The sequence below is a fragment of the Octodon degus genome, unplaced genomic scaffold (assembly GCF_000260255.1).
Source record: "Octodon degus isolate 3935 unplaced genomic scaffold, OctDeg1.0 scaffold00104, whole genome shotgun sequence".
NCBI classification, from domain to species: Eukaryota; Metazoa; Chordata; class Mammalia; order Rodentia; family Octodontidae; genus Octodon; species Octodon degus.
In genome coordinates, this window is record NW_004524680.1 from 6,706,593 (window position 1) to 6,731,616 (window position 25,024).

At 37.0% G+C, this 25,024-nt stretch overlaps 1 protein-coding gene and 1 pseudogene across 4 annotated transcripts in view; one reads left to right on the forward strand and one right to left on the reverse strand.

The window, feature by feature from the left end:
• The window catches only part of LOC101593230, a 53,877-nt pseudogene extending 51,571 nt beyond the window's left edge, over nt 1-2,306 (reverse strand).
• Nucleotides 1-25,024, forward strand: part of Ptk2 (protein tyrosine kinase 2) — a 365,697-nt gene that overhangs the window by 79,777 nt on the left and 260,896 nt on the right. Inside the window, exons 3-4 of one of the 4 annotated variants that reach the window (XM_023723973.1) lie at nt 4,354-4,408; nt 4,950-5,140. The exons of 2 other annotated variants lie outside the window; for them this stretch is intronic. The gene's annotated coding sequence lies outside the window, so the exon portion shown is untranslated. The remainder of the gene's footprint in view (nt 1-4,353; nt 4,409-4,949; nt 5,141-25,024) is intronic. One more of the 4 variants, XM_023723974.1, reaches the window with a different exon arrangement.

Here is a 25,024-nt window from a genome sequence, read left to right on the forward strand (position 1 = left end):
CCAGTCCTTTTTTCATTTTGAGACCAGGGCCTCATTAAGTTGCAGTTGCCCATACTAGCCTCCAAGTAGTGATCTTCCTGCTTCAGCCACCAGAGTACCTACAGTGAAATTATAGGTGTGAGCTAAAATGACTAAATGGGATGGGGGTAACTAGGGAATGAACCTAGGATCTCACACTTGCTAGACAAGTGATCTGCCACTGAGATACCTAAATTGCACAGGTTAGCCTCAAATTTGCAATCTTCTTGCCACAGTCTCCTGAGTAACTGGGATTATAGTGGAGTACTGGTACACCAGGATAAGCAGTTTTATTTCTAAAACTACATCTACCATAGTAAATGTAGTTTTCTTTTTACTTTACAATATATATCATACTCTGTTATCCTTTCTTGAAATCACTTATTGTAAAACTCCTTGCATTTTTGTACTGGTCAGTGCCTTGTTCTTTTCCTATTACATGTTGCTTTTTTTCATTAATGAGCATTTTTCCAATGCCAAGGACAAATTTTTAGGAAACATCACTGTTTAATGCTTGTTTCAGTGTGCTAGGTTTTATCCATTCCCCATCCTATTGAACCTGTAGGCTGTTCCCAGATTCTCAGTACTGCAAATAAACCTGTATAAACTTTTTAAGCCTCAAGCTGCCTTAAGCCTTAAAGGAGATTCGTTGGAGATATATTACACCAATCTTTTAGAAGCTGTCATAAGGACTATTCTTCTGGTGGGTGGTGAGTTTTTTAGGAGCTCTGACTGTTGTGCTGGGTTTGATGACCTTAAGTCTGTTGTATAAGCACAGAGGGATATAAACAGCAGTGCATTTTGCATGACTGGAGTCTTTATTAGGTCTGGGGCAGGTACTCTGAAAATTCACTTGGTTGTGTCACTTAATTCTCATTCCCTCAAAGATAGATGCCAGCTTTAACTATTTAACTAATGAAAAAAACTAAGTTACGGAGAGGCTTGAAGTACTTAAGTTCATACATCTCATGTGTGGCTGCCCTTGGGACTCAGGAAGTACTGGAACTTAGCTGCTTTTCAAATTTAAATTGCTAGGAAGATGACATGATTTGAGCTTGACACATGATTTTCTTGCTTTTACAAAGTTTGATTGTATCATCTTTTTTTTTTTTTTTTGGTCCCAAGTATCAAACGCCTCAGGACCTTGCACTTGTCAGGCAGGTGCTTAAAGCCACTGTGCTATCTCCATGACTGGAGATCTTTACCTTTCTAAGCTTCTAAGTTTTCTCTTTCTTGGAAATGTGATAGTAGTAATTATCCCAAACTTTATTTGGGGATTAATTTTTTTTTTTTTTTTTTTTTTTTTGGCGGAACCGTGGATTGAACTCAGGCCCTTGAGCTCGCAAGGCAAGTGCTTATCCTACTGAGCTATCTCCCCAGCCCACGATTAAATGTTTTAAAAACCACACATGCTGGGCATGATAGTATACTCCTGTATTCCTAGCGTTTGGGAGGCTCAGGCAGGAGGATTACTCTAAGTTTGAAGCCAGCCTAGGTCACAGAGTGAGCTCAAGACCAACCTGAACTACATAGGGAGTTCTCCTGCCTCAAGAAAACAAGTAAAAACCACACATCTGTGGAGGCCCTGGCACAGTGGTAAGCCAGCATTGAGTGTGAAATCAGTGATTGGTTGTGGTCTTTACCCTGCCTCTTTTCTTTGGACTTGCTCCTAACCCTCAATTCCCCCTTATCTATGAAGTTAGACATGATATCATGCCTATAGGCTTGTTGTAACATATAAATAAAATGTACTTATGTAAAAATTACTTTAGCAAAGAAATGAAGAATAAAATGGCTTTAACATTTTGTGAAGTTTTAAAAATTGTGATAAAAAAGCAGAAAAAGCACAAACTAAAAATTTGCTAATTTTTAAATGTACAATTTACTAGTGTTAAGTACCTTATATTGTTGTGAACAGATTTCAGAATTTTCATGAGAAAATCTGAAATTCCCCATCTATTAAAGTATTATTTTCATCCCCCACCCCCTTTCCATCTAGTGCTAACCAGCATTCTACTTTTGGTGCCTATGAGTTTGTCTTTGTTAGATACCTCATATACATGAATTATATGATATTTTCTTTTTCTTTCTTTTTTTTTTTTAATGAGCAGAATATATTTATTGAGAGAAAGAAAGCTCCTGTCCAAGAGAGGGACAGGAGGGGGGCCTGAACGGGTTGTTCCCCCATACTTTCTTTTTGTGACTGGCTTACTTCAGTTATCAGTCAAGGTTCATCTGTATTGTGCCATATGTTAGAATTTACTTTCTAAAGCCGAGTAATACTCCATCGTATGTGTACACCACATTTTATTTTTTTGTTATCACACTTTGGCTGCTGCTTTTTTGGCTATCATGAACACAGATAAGCAGATACCTCTTCAGTCCTGTTTTCTGTTCTTTCTTTCTTTTTTTTTTTTATTTATGTGTGTGTGTGTGGGGGCAGCTCAGCCCACCAGGGGGCGGGCTGGCTGGCATGTGGTGCTGGGGGATTGAACCGTGGTCCCTTTGCTTTGCTAAGCTTGTTCTAAGTAGGTGCTTTAGACCACTGAGCCATCTCACCAGCCCCTTTCTGTTCTTTCTGATGTATACACAGAAGTGCGATTAATGGGACACATGGTAATTTTAAGTTTCAAGAAACCTCCATATTGTAGCATTTTGTATTTCCAGCAGTAATGCTCAGAAATACCAATTTCTTTATATCCTTGTGAACACTTAAGTATTATTTTAAGTAGTAGTCATCATAATGGATGTGAGGTTGATTGTAACATTCTTAAATGATACAGATTTTAGATAAAGTTGGACAGATTTCTTAGTAAGCTGAAGTAGTTTGTACTAGTAGTTTATACTGAAGTAGTTTATACTAAGCTGATATCTGTTTATACTAGCAGAAACGTAGAGAAAAGAAAGAAAACACAGAGAAACAAAAAAGGGAAAATAACAAAGAAAGCCAACCATTCTGTAGCTGTGTTTGGAAGAAGAGGAATTGTGTCACGTGCCTGGTGCTTGGGGTGTGCCTAGAGTAAGGCTTAGATGAGACCCAGGCTGGATGGTGCTGGTGTTTCTTGAAAGCCGATTGTGGATTCACACTTTAGAAATGACTTGCCTTTTCAAGCATAGTAAGGGATAGCTTAGTATGTATATTGTTGATTTTTAAAAACTCCTCATAGCTGAGGACACCACAAGGGGTCACCCCAGCACCATGTATGTCAGACATTTCTACTAGTGTGTGTGTGACTACAAAGTCTGTTTTCCAGTCTTTTGGTGGTTTTCATTGCTTTTGTTTCCTAACTTGGAATGGCACAGATCCTGTTATTTGCTAAATAAGGTGACCAATCAAATTGAATAAATTGGATTCATAAATGTGTGTGTACATGCATGTTTAATACAATTGAAGTCCTAAATGTGTTTTGAGCATTGTTAACATTAAATAACTACTCTGATTGTCTTTCATTATTTGAGTTATTGTTAGTATGGGGGGGGCAGGAAGAGCTGTGTTTTTGTTTTTGTTTTTCCCAATACTAAGGATTGAACCCCAGGGCCTTTGCACTGAGTTATATCACTGTCTCTTTATTTTTGAGGGTCTAAATTATCCAAACTGGGCTTGAACTTTTGATCCTTTTGTTTTAGTCTATCAAAGTGCTGGGGTAATAGGTGTATACCACTATGACTGAAAAACATTGTTCTACGAATATATGTGGTTTGGTTGAAATCTCAGTGAATTTTGTGTCCTGTTTTATGTGGTTGTAACTCTACAACTATATTTGAAAAGCTGCTGCAGCAGCCATCTTACTGAATTTAGGAGCTTTTTAAAAAATTGGTAAAAATTAACTTCACAACTATGTCTAAATCTGGGATTTAATTCTAGTCTCCTATATGGCAAACAAATAAGAAATGGTCACTAGTAATTAGGATTTATGGAAATACTCTAGTTTAATACTGTGTAGGTTAATATGTTCAGAGTATTCTTTCATTTTTCAAAGGTATATTTTTAAGGTAATTATTCTTTTATCCAGCAAACAGAAATAATATTTTGTTGGTAGTAGTTGCATTTTCCCATCTGTTTTATACAGTGTATATCAGTGTGGCTGAGATGAATGGTTATATTTATTTTCCTGTGATTTTGATGCATGCGCAAATACTAGTTTCCTATCTAGCATGTGATCTATCATGGTGTTTATCTGAATTGTTTCCTATTAGGATTACTAAGCCTAGAAGACCATATCATGAGCTCTGGGTGTATGAACTAAGGTGCTAGAGGAAATGAGAACAGCTCAATTTGTGTTTCTCTTCTTTGTTCCTCTTTGGTCCTCACTATGGTTCATTCATTTTTTGCAGGCCAAATGGGGCCTGTTTCCTGATTATTTTCTGGAAGCCTTTGCAAATTCTGGAGGTAGGTGATGTTGCAAGTGGTAGTTCCATGTGATCTGCCTGTTGTCCAGGTATCTGATAGATATTCCAGCTTTGCTACTGACCAGTTAGTTGTGGTGTTAGGTATGCTATTTACTCTGTTTTTCCATTTGTTCATATGTCATAAGTGGATTGTAACACCATCTACATTGTTGGAGGTATTAAGTGATAAAATAGACATAAAGTACAGCAGCAAAGCCAGAATGCCTGGGTTTGATACCAGATTTGCTGCCTAAAAACTGTGTGACCTTGTGACTAGCCTCTTTTGTATGTCAGTTTTCTTCATCTGTAAAGTAAGGGAGAGGCTATAAAATACTTGAATCAAGTTTGGTACATAAGGAGCACTAGCTTATTTTCGGCATTATCATAATGATCTCATCATTAGTGTTACTATTGTGCTCTTTTATAAACCCACACACAGTACTCTGTGATAGACATCTTTATTGGCATCTTCATTGTCGCTGTTTTATAGAAACAAAAGCTCAGGTTCAAGCTGGTGAAACAATTCTTTCTTTGTCTCACAGGTAGACCTGGGGCTCCTTTGCAGTCTTCCATTTATGGTGCCTTCCTCAGCCTCCCCAGACTTCCTCAAGCATTAATGGAAGGGAGGTACAGTAATTGTTGGGAAACTCTGCAAAGAAAGTGAACGATACTAATACTGCGCCTGTGACAGTTTGTTGTATTGTGGGACCTATTATCTATTTGTGTTCAGAAGGTGATTATATCCTTTATTACAACTAATATTTCTTTAATCTTTATGAAGCTATAAATCAACTAACTTTTGTGAAAATTATAATGGAAACAGATGAAGTCACAGAAATAATCTTAATGGACGTAATATACTTAGTAGAGGACCTGACATTTGAAAGTCACCATGTAACTCCTGATTGATGGAAATATGAGAAGGATAAAAGAAGAAAAACTTAGAAGTATAAGTGTGTAATACAGTGAACTATATTTTTCTTTTACGTTCTTTCTGTTGGCTAACAGAAACATTTTTCGGTATTGTTTTTTCGAGAAGTATTCCTTTTATATTTGAGATTAAGGCAAATAAAACCATAGCAATCTATGTGAAAGATATAAAAGTCAGTTTTAACATATAAAAAATAAATATGAAATATATTTAATATATGAAAGTATAAAAGTAATTTATTTTTTCTTTTCTCTTTTTAATTGAGTACCCTGGGGCTTTTGCACTGACCTACATTCCAGCCCTTTTCAAACTTTCATTTGTTCATTTTGAGACAGGGTCTCAGTCAGTTGCCCATGCTGGGCAAGAACTAACTCCTAGTCCTCTTTCCTCTGCCTTCAGAGTACTGAGATTAGAGTACAGGATACTACACCTGGCTAGCAGTTCCTTTCCTACTAGTTCATTCCCAGAGACCTTCTCATTTAAGGCCAGGTTTCTGAAGGTAAGCCAGATTGGACAAAATGGTATGCAACATATAAAGGTTTGCAGATGACCTTTGTGCTTACTGATTTTGATCAGATTTTCATCTAATTTCAGACTGTCTTCATTTTGCTGTTAACTAAAATTTGCAGTGAAAATTTTAATAGAAGTATCAGAGAGTACAATTGTGTGATTTAATTTTTTTTAAAATGTAGGATGCACATGGTTTTCTTAGATTTTATGTTGATTTTTCTTCTCCAGTCTCATATTCTTGAAAAAGGAAGGTTTTATCATGTTTAGTGGGCTTTTCGTGTTTGTGTCTGTCAAACCTATCTTGTATGAGGTCATGGAAGTAAAGTAGTATGAAGGTAGTTCACCCTGTCACTGACATTCAGTACATCTGTTTCTCTGTAGCTATGGCCTGGGAAGCAAAATAGAAAACTTTTTGCCTTCTTCTCAGTTCCTAGAGGTGATAAGAGGGGGTAGAATGTGGCCACACACCTCCTTTTGCTAAGGTGATAAGTATGTTATATGTACACAGCAGATAAAATTTACTTCTGTCACAAGCTTGCAAAGTAGTGGAGGCAGCCAGGAAAGAATCATAATGTGTTGTGTAAGTAAATCACATGAGGGAGAAATGGAGAAGCTTTGTAGGGACAAGTAGTGCAAGCCAGGATAACTGGGAGCAACAGTATCCAGTATGGAAGGATGAGCAATGCTGAGGTGGGTACAGTGGCAAGAAGGTCAATACGGTGGTCTAAGCAGAGGAAACTAGGTGTGGGATAAGGCTGATAAGGTCTCTAGGGCAAGGGAGCCTTGCTGGCTGTTGTAGATCATCCTAGGTAGACCATGCTAAGTACGTCAGTGCCTATTCAAGGCAAGTTGGGGAACTGCATTTTGAGCAGAGGGGTGAAATGGTATGACTGCTATTATGAATAGGTCAGTGCAGCTGCTGGGTTAAGGGTGAAAGCAGAGAGAGCAGCTCTGAGGCTTGTAGTTGTAATCCAACGACACCTGGACTAGGATAAAGCCAGTGGTTAGAATGAAAAATAATTGTTGCTAGCTGTATTCTGAGTCAGCAGAATGGCTGTTGCTGATGGACTGCTTTAAAATAAGAGTTCCAAGAATAGTCAAAGGAGACTGAAGACTAAGGTTTTGAGGCTCAGCACATTATGTCTGTCTTGTAAATTTTAAGTGTTTACTTGTTAAGTAGGTCTTGATGGAGTTGCTTTTTAACTATAAGAATACTAAAAGAGTTTGTTTTAAACATCACAGGAAAATAAAAGGGGGGGGGCGGGAATATGGCCCTAAATTCAATCCCCGGTTCCACAATAAATAAATAAATAAACAAACAAACATCACAGAAAAACAGTTCTTATGTCACTGTGCTATATAGGATTTGTTAACAAGAGGAACATAGACAAATATTTTTACTTATGTTGCCTTTGACCATGGTGGTTTTTTTTTTTCTTCTCTTCAAAATATTATTGGACTAGGAATTTAAAAGCCTAATTTGTTTTTATTCTCTGAGAAAAAATGAGGAATTATATCACCATGTTAGTGTTGAGGCAAGTCGCTCTACTTTTTAAAAAATTTTCTTTCCTTTTTTACCAAAGATTGAACCCAGGGCCTTTTACATGCTAGTAAGGTACTCTACCACTGAGTTATATTTCCTTTTTTATTTTGAGTCAGGATCTCACTGAAATGCCTAGGCTGGCCTTGAACTTTCAGTGCTCCTGCCTCAGCCTTTTGGGTAACTGAGATCCTAAATATGCACCATCACATCTAGCTCAGCTACTTCTTTGGAATTTTGTTATGTATTAAGTGCAATCACTATGTATACCTAGTTTACAGTAGGTATAGGCTATTCCATTTTATTGTTGGCAGTATCACCTTTATTCTCTTTTGTTCTGCCCTTTTTGGTAGGCTAGATTGGTTTCTGATGTTTCCATAGCTGCTCCTTCAGTCCAAATGAGCCCTGTGTGTGTACTATCAGTCACCTTGCTCTCTGGCCTGTAGGAATTAATACTTTGTCATACCCTAGGGCTCTTCCATATTAGGAAGTGAGGATATTTGAACATTGAATTAAATAGTAAGTTATTATTAGCAAGGATGGCAGAGAAAGCCTCCATTCACTGATGAAAGTCAGAAACTTAGCCCTTCCATCTTCCTCTTTCTCCATAGTTCCTTCTTTCTGGTTTGCCTGTGTTCTTCAGTCACTGCCAGTGCCTAAACTTTAGACTCCATACTCCCTGTGTTTTTCTGTTTAGATGCTCCCTCAGCAGCCATGCAGTCCAGTTAAAAAATGCTTCCTGAGGTGGTGTACTATGTTTTAAAGAATGTGGCTTCTTGACTGAGTGCGGATTAGTCTTCAGTCTTAGTGTTTTCCTTCTTAAAGAAGATCAAGTAGCACTGATCCTGCTTAGAAAGTGTGACAGTCAGGGTCAGAGTTGACGTATAGAATATAGGAATGACTGGTAAAAATGGCTTGGATATGTTAGATTTTCAGAGTTGTACATTGCAGAATAGACTCTCAGTTTGCTTGAAGTACTTGTGCAACCTTTAGTAGATGGTTCAAGTTAAATTTCATCTGTTCTCATAGAGTGACACAGTTGGAGTCCATACTTGGTGGGTTTGCTTCTTCCCATGATGACAGTAGATCTCTAGGGTCTTGCCTCTGCACAGTAATGGTAGAAGCTGTGGATGTTTTTCTGGGTTTTAAGTCCTCTATTTTTTTTTTTTTTTTTGGTGGAACTGGGGATTGAACTCAGGCCCTTGTGCTTGCCAGAGAAGCACTTATTCCACTGAGCCATCTCCCTGACCCCTCTAAGTCCTCTGTTTGCTTGTTTCTTCTGATCTTTTTTCTTGCCTGTTTGCTTATGTTTTACAGATGCCACTTTCTTCCTAGAATTGTGTGGGGTCAAAGTTAAAACTGGAGATAATATTTTCTGGCCTTGGAGAGGCCACTAGAGTTGTGAGTGCTTTCAGGATCCTGAAAGTAGACCCTGGAGACAGAGCCACTATCAAGAGTAGCACAAAACTGAAACATACTGTCGTACACGTCACCGGGAACAAACATTCTTCTTTTTCTCTTTAGCCTTTGTTCAGCTCTTGTTTTTAGAAGTTAACTGAATTAATAATTAAAGGCATGGCTGTTTGCATAGTTAAATAGTTATGCTTAGTTTATAGAATTGTATGACTAACAAAATTACTCATTTTAGGAAAGTTAGAACTATATTATACATCAGTGTATATTATGTGTGCCTAAAGAGCAGGGCACCAGAAACTTAGATCTTATCCTAGTGCTAAAGTAGGAATTGTTTTTGTGTGGCCGGCTCAGCCCAACCTGCACTGGGGCAGCATGTGGTGCCAGGGATCAAACCACTGTCCCTGTGTACTTGCCTAAGCTTGCCCAGGCAGGCACTTTAGGCCATTGAGCTGTCTTGCTGGTCCCAAAATAGGGTGTTGTTAAAGAACTAACTTTTTGTACTGACCTTGACTGTTTCTCAGTTTGAATGGAAAAATAAGTAGCTTTGCATTTAAAAAAAAAGGAAAGAAATTGCTGATGCACATTGTAAGGGCATTTTTCTGTCTTATTTTGATACTAAGTTTATTATTCACTTTTGAAGCTAAAAAAGAAACCATACATCTTGAATCCTTCATTATTCCCTCAGGGCAAATCCATGAATGAATAAGTAAGTAGTAGTGGTACTAGGGATTTAACCTAGGGACGCTTTACTATTGAGTTACTCCCCCAAACCTTTTTCAGATATAGTTTCACTAAATTTCCCAGGCTGAGCTTGAACTTGTGACACTCCTGCCTCAGTTTTCTGAATAACCTGGATTATGAATTCTTAAACAACTGGGTTATTGCATTTTTATTTTTTATTTGTTTACTTATTTATTGTGTTAAATATTTAGAACAGGGTCTATAGGGTCTCACTACATAGATCAGACACATAGTGATCCTTCTATTTTTAGCCTCCCAAGTGCTGGGATTACAAGTGTACACCACCACATCCAGTGTCATTGCCGTCTTAGTGCGCCCCAGGGGTGGGGCCAGCACGGCAAGCTGGGGATCGAACCCTGGTCCCTGCATCTGCCAAAGCAGACCCTTTGATCTTCTGAGCTATCTGGCTGGCCTGGTTACTACATTTTTAAAAAATATTTTCTGGATAGTTTTATAAATTTATAGACTTACTATGAAAGTGTCAGGAAAATACCCTCAAAGATATTTGTGTTCCTATAGACTTTTCTTTTTACAGATTTATTTTTAATGTTAATATTTTATTTTTTTTCAACATTTGTCTTATTTCATCAAGGCACTTACTTTAATGCTAAGGTCAGAATTAGGTTGGTGAAGTGCCAAAGACAAGGCTTTGAAATCAGAAATGCTTTAGGAGCCATCTACAGATGTGATCTGGGTCAGGCTTGATCTGCAACTTACTCAAATTTTAGAGTCCACTGTCAGTTTTGTAAATAGTAGTCTGCTGGATGAATTGAACAGGAGGGTGAGATTAGCATATTCATAAGGTGATGGCTACTGGCCTCTTTTTCCTCCTCCCTCCCTCCCTCCCTTCCTCCCTCCCCTCCCTGTCTTTCTCTTTCCCTGAATGGATCTAGAAACACAGGCCCATAAGGTCGCAGCACTAGCTGGTTTCCTTCTGTTCAGTAGCTTAATCTGGTCAGGATGGTCTATGTTTCAGATTGCGGAAGCATGAGAAGATTCGGTCACTGAGAGGCGTCCTTCAAGCAGCTGGAAAATATTACAGAAGGAACACCTCCCAAATTTTGCTTCAAGCTCTGAAAAAAGGAGCGCACAGGGGAAGCTTAGTGTTGCTTTGGATGGAAACAAATGCTATCGGAGCGATGAACTGGGACTTTGTGTGCGGACTTCTGGCTTGATCTTGATAGGATTGAGTGTATGTTGTTGGAACTGGCAGGCCAAGCGAGAGGCCCTGAAACCAGCAGGTGCCATCTATATGGAGAAAAGCGGCTGTAGTCCATTTCCAATGTGTTGGGCTAAAGGTATAAATAACTTAAAAGTCTGTTTGATTTGTATTTCATTTAAATGCATGTTTTTGCACAAAAAAGCCAGATAAGAGTTTCAGAATTTTAAATAGATTTAGAATTTGAGGAAAAACAAAAGCTACTCAGTATGGGCTTGTAACTGTGACATAAACCAATTAGAGAGCTTTTAAAATAGTAAAGAGAAGTATTTTTACTAAAATTCATTTTAAGGGTGTTAAGCCTCTTTTAGCATTCTGTTCTGTGTCTCTTAAAAGTTTTGCAATTTATTTTTTCTTTTACTCGAGACATCTCTATACTGTGATACTGTAGTTTTTAAAGAGTTAAATAACTAAATAACTAATTTTAACTTTATATGAAGAGTAATATAGATTTAATTTTAAAAATTGATTTCTTTTGCTCACTATAAAGATTACATTTAATAAGTTGAAGCTTCCATATTATTTTAAAGTGAACATTACCAAGGGTCAGGAATACTGTGAGTAAATAACTTCACTTTAATGTTGTTAGGTTTTCATTCTTGTTTAAAAAACAATAAAAATACAACATTTTCATTGTAAGACATATTTAAAAGTTAAAAACATGTACAATTATTGCATGGCCCAAACAAAATTTCACTTAAAGTATTAATGAATACTTCAGAAGATATCCCCCTTAATGAATTTGATAAAATATTTGAGTATATTTAAATATGTTAGTTCACTTAGAAAAGCACTGTAAAAGGAGGAACTTGAACAGGGGAGAAAGCTGTACTTTTAAAAGTAGATTGCAGGCTTATTGAACGCTGTTTTTAGGTTAAACATTTTAATACCACTAGGATACTGATGTGTTTGCAGCAAACTACATTTTCAATATTAAATTTGGTCGAGTTGTTTTTGTCATTGTTAAATTTTAGGCTTTCATACTTAAAAGTATGTGGTATTAGAATTGTTTTAGTATGATAGCACCTGTTATTATATAATCAGTTATTCAGAGTAAAAATTTTTCTAAGTTATATTGAATCTCTTAAATTTTAAGGGGCATTGGGTATGGGAACTTTTATAAACTAGTTTCTCAGAGTCAGGACCAAATAATATAATGAACGTAACCAGTAAGTTTTGTACTTGTTGGGAACTTCTGCTGTTTTCCTAGACATGCTAAGGGTTTGTTTGCTTAATGTAAACCTTCATTGTATGACAGCGCTGATCATGAACAAGAAAGCCCTCTCATCTCTCTCACAAAGCCTAGGTTAGATCCAGTATTGAGGAATCCAGCAACAGTGGCATAATAAACGATTAGTGTTTGAATTTCTTTTGATTCAGTGACTTTACATCAACATTACTAGAAAAGAGTAATATTTTGGCTCATCACAAAGCAGTTGGTCAAAAGAACTTATTTTTTATAAGTATATTTTCAGGTTTCAGTAAAAATAAGCATATTTATTTTAAATTGAAATAAACATTTTGATAGAGTATAGTGCTGGACAAGAGAGAGCAGAGCTCTATCATACAGAAGATGGGAAAAGGTAGAGACATGTTAAGCATTAGAATCTGTTTCATCTGTAAGACTGGAGCAAGCCAGTCTCCTTGTATGAAGATCTACCTTGGGGTGATTCAAGCAGAGCAGCTTATAATCTACCCCCTTCTCCGACCTGAGCACATGCCTCCACAGTGATTGTCCTGTATGGTTATCTTAAATTTCCTGCCTGCCTGCTCATTTTACTCTCTTGCACCAGGACAGGAAGACAGGAAACCTATTTTTCTGCTGATTAATTTTTGTCTTTGTGTTAAGGACAAAGATGCTGGTGTAGGAAATGGCTGAATCTGACACTTAAAGGATACAAGTTACAGCCTGTAGATAAGAAGAAAGTTCACATCCAAACAATACACAAATCTCTAACTGTATTTGAACATTCTAACCCATGCAGTTGTATCAGTCACATTAACCTCAAAAAATGTGTCAGTGTCCCATTTTATGAAGACATAAAATTCTTACCAGGACATGCTAAAAATAGAGCAGAACTTTTTTTTTTTTTTTTTTTTTTAATGCTTTGAAATGTTTAAGTTATCCTCAAGGCACTCTGAGGTCTTTTGTCTAATAAAGTTTATTGTACTATTGAATCTGGTATAAAGAATATCTTAAGTTTCACTCAGGAACATCACATTTGAAAGATTTTTATCATGTCTTTATATCATGATTTGCAAGATTTAAAGACAGTTTTAATTCAAAGTATTGAATTAAATATGTTTGCAGTGCTGTAAGATTACAAGGCTGCTTGTGGAGTACAGAATGGCCTGCTTTTGGAGTTCTTTGATCGTATCAGTAGCATATTGTTTGTTCCGTATTTTTAATAAGTCTGGAAAACATTAAAGAGGTGTCAGAATTGGTCATTAAGAGTATGTTTGTTGATTTTTATATCAATAGTAGAGACTGAATGTAGTATTAATAGTTGTATAATTCTAGCTTTTGTGGTTATACTCATTCTGTAGAAGCTTAAGCACTTGTCTGTCCATCAGCCCATCTGCCTTTCTATGCAAATAGCTCTGGGTATGACCCATCTTTTCTTCTGTCTTAGTCCTTTTTTTTTTTTTTTTTTTTTTGCGGAACCGGGGATTGAACTCAGATCCTTGCACTTGCCAGGGAAGTGCTTATTCCACTGAGCCATCTCCCCAGCCCCCTCTTCTGTCTTAGACTGTTAACAGTCAACTGTTTTTTCCCATGCCTGTTTGTATTATTCATAGGCATCTCAAACCTTGTAGAGACGAATCTCTCAATTGCTGTCCCAAGTCTTCCCTGTGTTAAATATAATGGCCTTCCGTCTACTCAGTTCATGAAACAGATTCAGGATGCCTCTTTGACCTTCCTTCCATGTATTATCATTTTATCCTGATAATTTTACCTGTATTAATGAGCTATTCAACTAGTCTTTCTCTGTTATGTTTACTCCTGCCCATGTTACCCTCTTTCCTGACTACAGAGTAGCCTATTTGGTCTTACTGTTCCCAAATAATGTTTATCCTTCACATATTGTAAAAATACAAACCTGATGTTTATTTTCTGTTTAAAATTCCTCAGTGACTTCTCTTTAGACTTGAATAAAAACAACCACTTCTTTATTATGGCTTACAAGGGCTCACCTGATCTAGTTTCTGTGCTCCAGCTTTGTGCCATTGTCCTCTTGCTCATTAACGTTGCCAGTGCTGTTATATTGGCTTTTCAGTGCCTTAAGTACCCAGAACTCTTCATCTCAGGCATTTGCATTTGTTGTTGTCTCTTCTTGGCATTATTCCTTTCTCTGAATCTCAACTAGTCCAGTCCTACTTAAAGCTAAAACTCACAGCTCTCTCAATCTAACCAGCCCTTTTCCAGTATTTCTGTTAAGAGCCATTCTGTCTCGTCTTGCTCAGCGTTTATTGTGATTTGCCATATGTTTTACTTATTTGATTTCTGTCTTTCTTATTAGACTATAAACACAATCAGGGATAATGTCGGGTATTTTCTGTTTGATTAATAGACGAAATGGGTATTACTTTAATGAATGAAAAAATTCTATTTAGCGTTAGTTTTCTTTATTTTTAAAGATTTTTCAGAGCCAAATCTGTGATAAGTATGTATTGTCCTATGGGCAAATTTAGTTTTAGAATAAACGTACGGTCAGATAAAAGCTTCCATATCAAACTTTTGGCTATTCTAATTCAATTGGGTTTGTGTTCTGTTTTTTCTCTTCGCATAAAAGTATACACTCAGGCTTTATCATAGCATTGCATCCATAGTAAGTGAAATGAACATTTGTAATGCTGTTTTGGTCTTTAGCTATTGTCACTTCATATAGAATTGCTTGAATATTTCACTTACTATTTCTCATAGTCCCCCCCCCCCCCGCCCAAATGATGGCATTTTAAGGGAGCTGTGCTTTTTCTTATAACAGCTAACACTTGATCTTCAGATAATAGGTTTTGAGTATTACATATAAAAGCGAACACATTGCTCCATTTGCTTCTCTTAAAAGTCCTCTTAACATAGAAGTTAACCAGTATCCTAGGTTTGCTTTGTTTTTGTTTTTGTTTTTCTCTTCTTGGTGCAGAGGATTGAACTTGACAGTATCCTGGTTTTATAGATGAGATAATGAACCACTGAGAGAATAGTACCTTGACAATTGGTTACTTAGCTCACAAAAGGCCGAGCCAGGTTTTTGGGGGGTTGGAGGGCAGAGTAATTGGAATTAAACTCAGGACTTTGTGTTTGCCAAACAAGCACTGTGCTGCTGAGCTATATCCCCGGCCCTAGAACTAGCTTCTGAACAGTGACAATCTTATTCAATTCCCATCCACCTCTTCACCCTCTGATTTAATTTAGGTCTCCAGCCTTTTATAAATTTTATTTTGAGATAGGGTCTTACTGGGCTGTCCAGGCTGACCATGAATTTACCCATCCTCCTGCCTTAGCCTCCTGAGTTCCTGGGATTACAAGCATATGTCACCCTTGCTGGAAGTACGTGTATTGTTGTTGTTGTTTTTTTTTTTTTTTTTTTTCAAAGTTTTATTGATAAACATATAGCAATGAGACAGTTTCAAATCAAATCGAAAGTACAGTTTCAACAAATAATACACTGCATATATTCTTCTTAGTGGTTAATTGCTGTACAAGATGCAGACTTGTGATCCTACTTACAAACACCATTAGTACAAATCATTCTATTCATTAAGAGAATGCAACTATATATCTATCCCAACCACTTTGAATACACAGATACAAAATGGACATTCATAGTTATACCCCACGTGTATTGTTAATTGTTGTGTGCACGTACAAAAAGAAACACGACAAAAATCCTAATAGAATTGTCTTATTTTGTGTTAATTTTGCACATTGGTAACGACCAGTCTTTCTGCTATCAGATATGGGCACCATTCATTCACTTAGTCAGCTGATAATAATGAACATTTAGTATGTGCTGAGCCAACTGTCAGAACTTGGCAGACAAGTAAAAGGCAGGAATTCCTAGTTTTTATGGAATTAATTTTATAATGTAGGGACATAGTGAATGGTAGAAATAAGTAAATTAACTAGTATGGTAGAAAGGGCTAAATGTTACAGTGGGGGTATAATCAGATGACAGTCTTATGTTGAATGGCTACATAAGCAGCATTCTAAAGATGCAGTTCATCCGGTCTGAAATCTGAAGGAAATGAAGACATTAGCCCAGTAGGTATTTGGAGGAAGGAAGTTTCACATTGAGTGTATGGTAAAGATTGACATGTATGGAATAGTGGCCTGATAGAGTCAATAGTAGTTATGGCTGTCTTCCTCGTTCTTACTTGCAGATCAAGTGGCTGAGACACAGGCATGGGATAAAAGCTAGAAAGAAGCCACAGTTGCACATCACTTCTAAATTATTTTCTTTAAAAATAGCTTAATGAGGGGGCCCGCCCATTAGCTCAGTTGTTTAAGGGCCTGCTTAAAGGAGGCAGTCAGTCTCTTTGAGCGGTGGTTCCATTCCCACATACTGAAGGCAACCCAGACCAGCGCTGCTGCAGGTCAATGGGGAGCTCCAAAAAAAAAAAAAAAAAAAAGCTTAATGAGAGGAGGATTAGTCTTTGATTTTTCTCATATTCTTGTTGCCTTAGTAGATCTTTTCTTTTGATCTTTTAGCAGAAATACTGTGATGAACTTTTTTTAATTTCTTATTTCTGTTTTTAGTATTGGTAATATCAGTGCTCTCACCAGAATAATGTCATGGACATTAACATTTCATTTTCTATTTCCCTTGTCTGCATCATTATTACTCGAGGATGTTGTTTATTTTTCATACACTTTCTTCTTGAATGTGTGTTTTTTGGGGTTTTTTTTTTTGCTCAAATACCAACTTCTGGGTGAAGTAGGATAACCATATGCCATGTTTATCTTATTGCCCTAGTGTTCCCTCTCTGTCATTCCCAACCAGAACCCATTAAGTGTTAGGACAGTAAATTATATGAAAGTCCTAATTTGTATTTCTTTGACTACCTTATTTAAAACTGAACCATCTTCCTACGATCATCATACTCCCCATTACTCTGCTGTGCTTTGTGGTTTGCTTTTATGCTTGTTACCATTCTTACATGCTCTGTAGTATACTTGTTTGCATTATTTGGAAAAATATCCCTGTAAGGCCAGGAACCTGTTTTTCCTACTGATAGCTATGTTCCCATTGCCTAACATATAGTAGATTCATTAGTTAAATTATCTTGCCTGCTTGGGGCAACAGATGTTTACTTCTCTTATAATCAAATTAGAGGGTGATGGAGATGTTTTTGGAAATGAAAAAAAAAAATTTCTGGGTGGCTTGAGGTTTAGCTCAGTTATTTAAGCGCCTGCTAGGGCAAACCCAGTCAGGGTTGAAATGAGTATTTCATTCATTTTGTGATTTATATAGTTCTGGTTCATCTTTGCTCTTACAGCTTTGGTGAGTTTTTTGCCTCCTGTTCATAGTAGTCAGTTAAAGTTGTAGGTATAGAAAGGCAGTCTTGAAAATTACAACAGTCCTTCCCTCTACAGGCGATGTGTTATTAGAGGTAGGAATTTTAAACTTTTTTTTTTTTTTGGTGATGCTAGGGATCAAACTCAGGACCTTGCACTTGCCAGGCAGACGCTTATGCTGCTGAGCTGTCTCCCAGGCCTGCGATGTGTTACTGAGCTATATTCCCAACCTGATTATAGCAGTTTCTAGAATTGAATTAGTTTTTAAAAATATTAGGGCTGTATTAAATAAGGATTAATTTCAGAAAACTGAGACTTATGATTCATGAAGATGGTGTATCTGTCCAATTATTTGAGCCTTTAATTTCTCATAGTGTGTAGTACGTGTCAGTGTATAGGTCTTGGTGATTTTTGATGATAAGTGACACTTGAAGCCTCAGTTTTCCCATTCTTGGCCTAATATATAGAAGTACATTATTGTATTGACTTACCATGTGACCTTACTATAAAGTCACTTGGTGGTTTGAGTAAGTACAAAATTAAAAGAAGCTTATAATCTTGTAATCTGAGAAAATTATTTTTCTTTGCAGTGTATCTCTTATTTGTATTTTTGCCTTGACTAGGATCTCTATTAGGGTTGGGATGTGGTAAGAGGAAAACTCCTCATTTTGATCTTAGGGAGGAAGTGTTCAGTATTATGAAACATAATGGTAGTTCTAATTTTGTGTCTGTTTTGTAGAGATTCTTAATTGAAAAAGTTTAGTTTTCTGTTCTGTAAGTGATGTGTTATATTGTTTTGCATGTTAAACTAATCCTGTATCCTTAGAATGTCTTTATTTTCATCATGACGTATTATCCTGTTGTTATATTGGTAGGATTATGTGTGTGTTCATGAGGAGCATCCATTTGTGATTTTTTAATAATTGTTTTGCTAGATTTTCATATCAAAATAGTTCTCATAAAATAAGTTTGAAAGTGTTCCCTTTTTGTGTTTCCGTGTTGCCAAAAGATTGGAGGTTCTAGTCATTGCTTCTGTAGGTCCCTTCTTGGACCCTCTTTGCCCCTTGTACCAGTGTCTCCATGGCCTCCCTTCTTTTCTTTCTAGTATTAAGTGTTGTTTAGATGCCATAATTATATAATAATGATTTTGGCCCATTCCTTTACAACTCTTACTAGAATTATAATTTCTACAGTTTTTATTAGATATTTTAATATGTATGTATTTCTCTCCAGTCTGAAAGTGCTTAGGGGAGGAATACTTGTACATGCATGAACACACAGATACCTACTTATTGCAGTGCCTAGCATGGTAATGATATAGTATTTTTAGAATTAATTAATTTCCTTTCCCTTTGTGGGGCAGACATGAATGAATAAATGTGAAATATGGGGACTGATGATGGGAGAGGTGCTTCTTAACCCTCTACTATGTTCTCTATGAAGTAGTACAAATTACTGGTGACAGGGTTTTCCAGTAAGCTTACAGTAGGGCTCAGTGTGTGAGGGTGAGGTTATGGGAACAGACTCTCTTAGGGGAGACTTGAGTTCTAGTGTACAACCATAAGTACCTTCTCTGTTCCTGAATCTATGAGATGGGAAAAACAAGGTTATCATGAGGATAAGATAATTTCATTTTTAAATGTTTACAGGGATAAGTGCTTCATAAATACTTAAATAAACCTGTGGAACACTCAGGTTTAGATTAAGAGCTTTTTTTTCATGAGTAGCCCTTACCAAAGTAAATTCTAAATCAGACCAGCTAATATTTACATCTTAGGAAAATCTCTAGGTTATTAAATTTAGCAGTATATCAACAGTCTTTGCCATTATTTGTTTTTAATTTTGTAATATGTCCCCCAGAAAAGAGAGGGAACCCATGGGATTATCTTTTCAAGGATATGTTCATTCTTTATATTTAGGAGCACAAGTCTTAGTACTTTTTCTAAAAGGGCTTCAGGATTCCCCCCTTTCACACCATTCTTCTTTTCAGAGGAAACACAGAATTCCAGGCTCCCCCCCCCCCGTAGGCATGAATTACCACCTTCAGACCACCACGAGTTCACACATGTAAGCATGTAATGAAAACCATTGAGGTTATTACTTTTACTTTCTGCTTATTCCTCTTCCCCAGACAAATACTAGCCCTCTTGTGTTCCTTGTTTCACAGAAATGGTGTCACTTTCTCATTGAGTTGCCCAGGGCAGATGGATGGCTGCTGAAGTCTGCCTCATATCCTTATGAATGCAAATACTGTAAATTGATCCTTGTTCTCCTGGCATTTTCATAGCTCTGACATTCTTCCACTTCTCAGGTAAAAGGTACTCCTGTCTGGACCAGTACAAAAGCCTTCGCCGCCACCACTGCCACCGCCTCCTCCTCCTCCTCTTCCTCCTCCTCCTCCTCCTCCTCCTCTTCTTCCTCCCCTCTCCTCCCCCCCTCCCCCTCCTCTTCCTTTTTTTCTTTTTTGGTGCCAGGGTTCAAACTCAGGATCCTGAGGCAGGCACTTACACTACTGAGCTGTCTCCCCAGCCCACAAAAGCCTTCTAATTAGATTGGAATGCCAGTCAGGTACATGACTTCAGGCAGACTTTTCACCTACTTGAGGCCTTCTGCAATCTTGCTTTTTGAAATGGGCTTGAACTTGTTATTTTCCTGCCTCAGCCTCCCAAATACTGGGATTACAGGTGTGTACCACTCTGCCCAGCCGAGAACTGGCTCTTGTCTGCTTTCATACCATTTAAATTAAAGCCAGATTGACTTTGTCTTTGCTTCCTATTAAGTGAAATAAATTGGACACCCAAGCTTAAATAGTGCATAGTTTCTCTTACATGAGAAACACAAAATATAAAGAGCAAAATGAAAGATATTTAATGGAAAGTAGGCAGGTAAGATTTTATTCCGATAGGAAGAGTATCAAGGGATAAATGGAAGGGCTGGGGAGATAGCTCAGCTGTCTAAGTGCCTGCCTGGCAAGATGAAGGACCTGGGTTTGATCTCTGATACTGCATGCCATGCTGGCCCTGGAGTGCTGTGCTGGCCACCAAAACCCAGCATGGTGGTGCACCCCTGTAATCCCAGTACTGGGGAGGCTGAGGCAGGAGTATCACTATGAGTCTGAGATGCTTAGTGAGACCCTGTACCAAATAAATAAAAGATTTTTTAAAAAAGAGAGATGAATGGAGGGGAGAGGTTGGGAAAGAGGAAGAAAAACAGAATTACAGTGTGTTATGTCCATTACCAGTTCCCCACAAGGAATGTAATCATTATATAATGCAAACATGTATTAATGAAAAATAAAAACTGAACAAAAGATTATGAACATTAAAAGTAAAAGTATGAAAGAATACCAATAAGGATATAATGGAAACTTAGAAAGAATGGAGACTTTAGTAGGTAAGACTGCTATGATATGAGACTCAGAAACAATAGGGCAAACAGTACTTGAAGTTTGTGTGGTCAATTACAAGTTGTCTATCAGTACCCATAGGTGATTGTATGGACCTACCAGGACCTGCTCACCTTCTCAAGTATCAACACATATATGCCCAAGTCTCTTTTAGTAAACAGCATAGTATTTTCATATAACCTACACACATCCTCCCATACATTTTAAGTCTTTCCTATGTTACATATAGCACCTACTACAATGTAAATCTATGTGTATAGTTGTAAATTGTTCGGGAAACAATGACAAAAAATGGTTTGTACATGTTTAGTACAAAGTTTTTTAAATTAATATTTTCAGTTTGCATTTGGTTGAATTTGCAGATGATTAACCCTTGAATACAGAGCAGAGCTCAACTATATTTCCTAGGTGTAAGGAAAGGTGTGGTGTATACACTTTAATCCAGTGAAGAGCATCATGACTTTTCTGTGGTTTGAATGAATTGTACTGGGATATCTTTTTTCCTAAGGATTCCTGTTTGTTTTTGAGACAGGGTCTTGCTATATAGTCTAGACTTACTATGAATGGATAGTCCTCCTACCTCAGCTTCCTGAATACAGATACTGTAGGCATGCACTCTTGTATCTGACTGTCTAAGGAATCTTTGATGCTATATGCAATATATTAGGTAGAAGGTCAGAGTATTTTAGGGCATAAGAAATTAGGTGTACACATTGATTTTGAGCATCAGATGAAATAATTCCTAGTACACATTTTTAAATTTTAATTTGATTATAGCACAATATCAGAACAATAATTTCATTATGTGTCTTTCATCTGGGAGACTTCTGCAAAGATGCAGAGTTTAGGAAGTATGTTGGAGTTTGTTCAGTAGATGTAGGTGTGAGTCTGGCATAGAATCAGCCTGATTCCAGAAAGATGGCCCTTTTGTTGCAACTTCTACAAGACCTAGGCTTGTGACATGTCACATAAGTATTTCCAGCCAGCTTCTGGTCTTGTTGTCCAGACACTATTCCATCTAGCTACCCTTCTGTCCATTCCTCTTCATCATATTAGCTGCCATTTATTTGAACTTATCATTTTCTGTTGTATCAGCTATTGTTTATTTGACTCCAAGAAGATATGGAGCCCTTGTCAAAGTTCAGTTCTTTATATTTTTATTAAGGAGAAGATCAGTCCTGTGTCCAGATCCCATAGGAAATCTCTTTAACTTTCGTTTCAGAAGTTGATTTAATTAGATATTTTGAAACACTTCTAGTTTTTGTAGGTTCCTCCTTTTACAAGATAAGGGAATAGAAATCATAAGATTACCCACTGGCCATCAGTAGACTAACAGAGCTAGTTGGGGAGGAGGAATCAGAAGTTTTGAACAGTTGTCATTCATAATCTTTTTTTACTTAGTAATGATACTTTTAACTTTCAGTTAAACTCCATTTCTAATTAGCACTTCATTATATGGATAAGGATGTAAGTAGTACTGTAAGTAACTCAGTATAGTTTTTCTTCTTTGAATTTTGTCATTTTGATTTGTTTAGGAATTTTAAGTCTCTGAATCAAACTCGGGACCTTGTGCTCACCAGGTAGGCACTGTGCCAGTGAGCTATATCCTGGCTCTCACTAGTTACTTTTAAGGTCTTAATATTAGAGATCTTAGAAATCAATTTGAAATTGATATTAAAGACAATTCCTGAATATCATCAGATATGACATTAATTTTTTTTAAATGAAACTAAAGTAAATGTATAACTATAATTTATTAAAAATATTTTTATGAAGAGCGATTTGTAAACCTGGCCTTTATTTTGCAAGGTTCTAATACACAAATTCCAACTATCATTTTTTACTTAAATACTATTTCAAAAGAATGGTTCATATTTTATATATTAATTATAATTGTGTGAATTATAAAGTAAAGATAACCATGTAAATAATGAAGCACATTGTGAACAATGGCTAGTATCACTTCTTGTACTGCCAGTTGCTAACTAGTCACTCACTGCATCTGTTATTCATTTTACATAGGCACCCAGTGTGTAGTTGTATTATGTCCTTGTGTGCCAGTGATAAACCCATGTGACATTGTATAAAAATGAATAATAAACAGTAAGGAAGTTGACCAACAAAAGTACTTTGTAGAATTGAAACAAAAATATACAGGAAGTGAAAATTGGGTGTGATTAGAATATATGAAGATGCTTGTGTAATGAACAAGATAAGACCTAGGTTTGGGGGAAGCTTTGTTACAAGCCAGCAGACAACTTTCTTTGTTGCACCATTGGTCCAAAGAGTCAGTGGACAGGCTGTTGGAGACTTGCAGTTTCTTTAGTTGAGTTTTGAAAGAAGCATGACAAAAGCATGTAGATGAAAACATTCAGCCAGTAAAGGATAGTAAGTGTACAGTATGGCTGCAACTTTTATGACACTGCAAATAGCTGCAGGACTTTAATTCAATTTAAATGGAGTTACACAGGAAAAAAGCCAACTGTGGTAATATGAATGTTGCTAGTAGACTCTAGATATGCAGCAAAAAGAACTTGGTGAAAGTGAAATTTTGGACCTTTAAAAAAATAAAGTATCTTGTCAGAAGGAATGAAGATGACCCTGAAGGAACATGGCCAGACAGTGCACATTAGGTCTTTTGGAAATATTTCATAGCATCACATGTACAAGAGCATATTGTCTGAAGTCAGTTCAGACATGGGAAGGTGCATGGCAATGTGCCAAAATATGGTAAAGATGCACACTCCATTTCTTTTTTTTTTTTTTTTTTTTTTTTTTTTTTTTTTTTTTTTTTGTTTTTACGGAACCGGGGATTGAACTCAGACCCTAAGTGCTTGTTCTACTGAGCCATCTCCCCAACCCCACACTCCATTTCTTAATCTATGTAGAAGCTGGAGAGAACAAGTGTTGTTCACATTACTTTTGGTAAGTCACCTTGTGATCCCACATTGTTTTGCAAAGTGAAAACTTAGTTTGGTTGAATTCAAATTGTATCAGTTGTTTGTTTTGTGTTACAAACCATTGCAACACTTAGTGTCTTAGAATGACAAGAATTTGTGTTTCATATCTATACTCAGAACTGTGCTCAATAGGGACAGTTTGTTTCTTTGTATCTGGTGTTAGCTGGATGACAGAGTTGGAATCTAGAGGTCCACAGCCAAGATGATGCCCTCCACCTGGTCAGTAACTTAGTGCTAATATCAGCTGGAAGCCTAGCTCAGCTTTGTGGTATAGTGTAATTAATTGGTTTTAGTTCTTCTTAGGCTCCTTGTGCTTCCTTATAGCATAGTTGGTTTTCCAAGGAAACCTTGGATTTTTCTTTTTTCTTTCGGTGTTGTACATTATGACCTAGCCTAGAAAATCCCTTATCTGAGGTCAGAAGTCCATCAAGATTCAATGGGAAGGAATGTAGGTCTCTGCTTCTTGGTAGGAAGGGTATCAATGTCACATTAGAAGAAAGGCGTTTGGAGTGGGAGGTGTATTTGCAGTTACTTTTGGAAAATAAGAACTTTCACACATTGATATTTTAATAGACGTATAAGTAATTTAATGTTAGCTTGTCTTAGAAACTCAACAAATTATATGTGATGCCAAAGTGAGCACTGTTTGTCTTAATTTAAATATACCAATTTGCATTTCTTACTTCTATATAACCAGTTATTCATCTTTCTCCCTTCCCTTTACTGCTTCAGCTGGCATGTAGCCCTTTTATTAAAGGGCCAAAGTATTTAAAGCATAATTAGGTTATTTTTTGGTGGTGTCAAATGTTACAAGCAAGAGAACCCTAGAGAAAGATGCTTCCGATAGGTTTTGGATTTTTCTCCTTTCATATGCTCATTTGTATGCAGTTGTGAATGGAGTCTCTGAGTTTAACTCCAAAATTTATTCCTCGCATGTCGCTTACATTTTTCAAGAAAAGGGAAAGTTAGGAGATGGGAACCCTTTAAATGTTGTCTGTTATTACTAAAAGGGGGATCTGAAATAATCATTTCTTTGCAGAACTGGGGATTAAACTCAGGCTCTTGCGCTTGCCAGGGAAGCACTTATTCTACTGAGCCATCTCCTCAGCCCCACACTCCATTTCTTAATCTATGTAGAAGCTGGAGAGAACAAGTGTTGTTCACATTACTTTTGTTAAGTCACCTTGTGATCCCACATTGTTGTGCAAAGTGAAAATTTAGTTTGGTTTGCTTGCATTCAAATTGACTTCGCTTGCATTCATTCCCGTTCCAGTAAGCATCCAGGCTTTCCTTGCCATGATTTAAACCCTGCAGTCTCGCTGAGAAGTCAGACCTTTTTTGTGCCCAAGTCAGGGTTCAGTAGAATGTGGTTGGCTG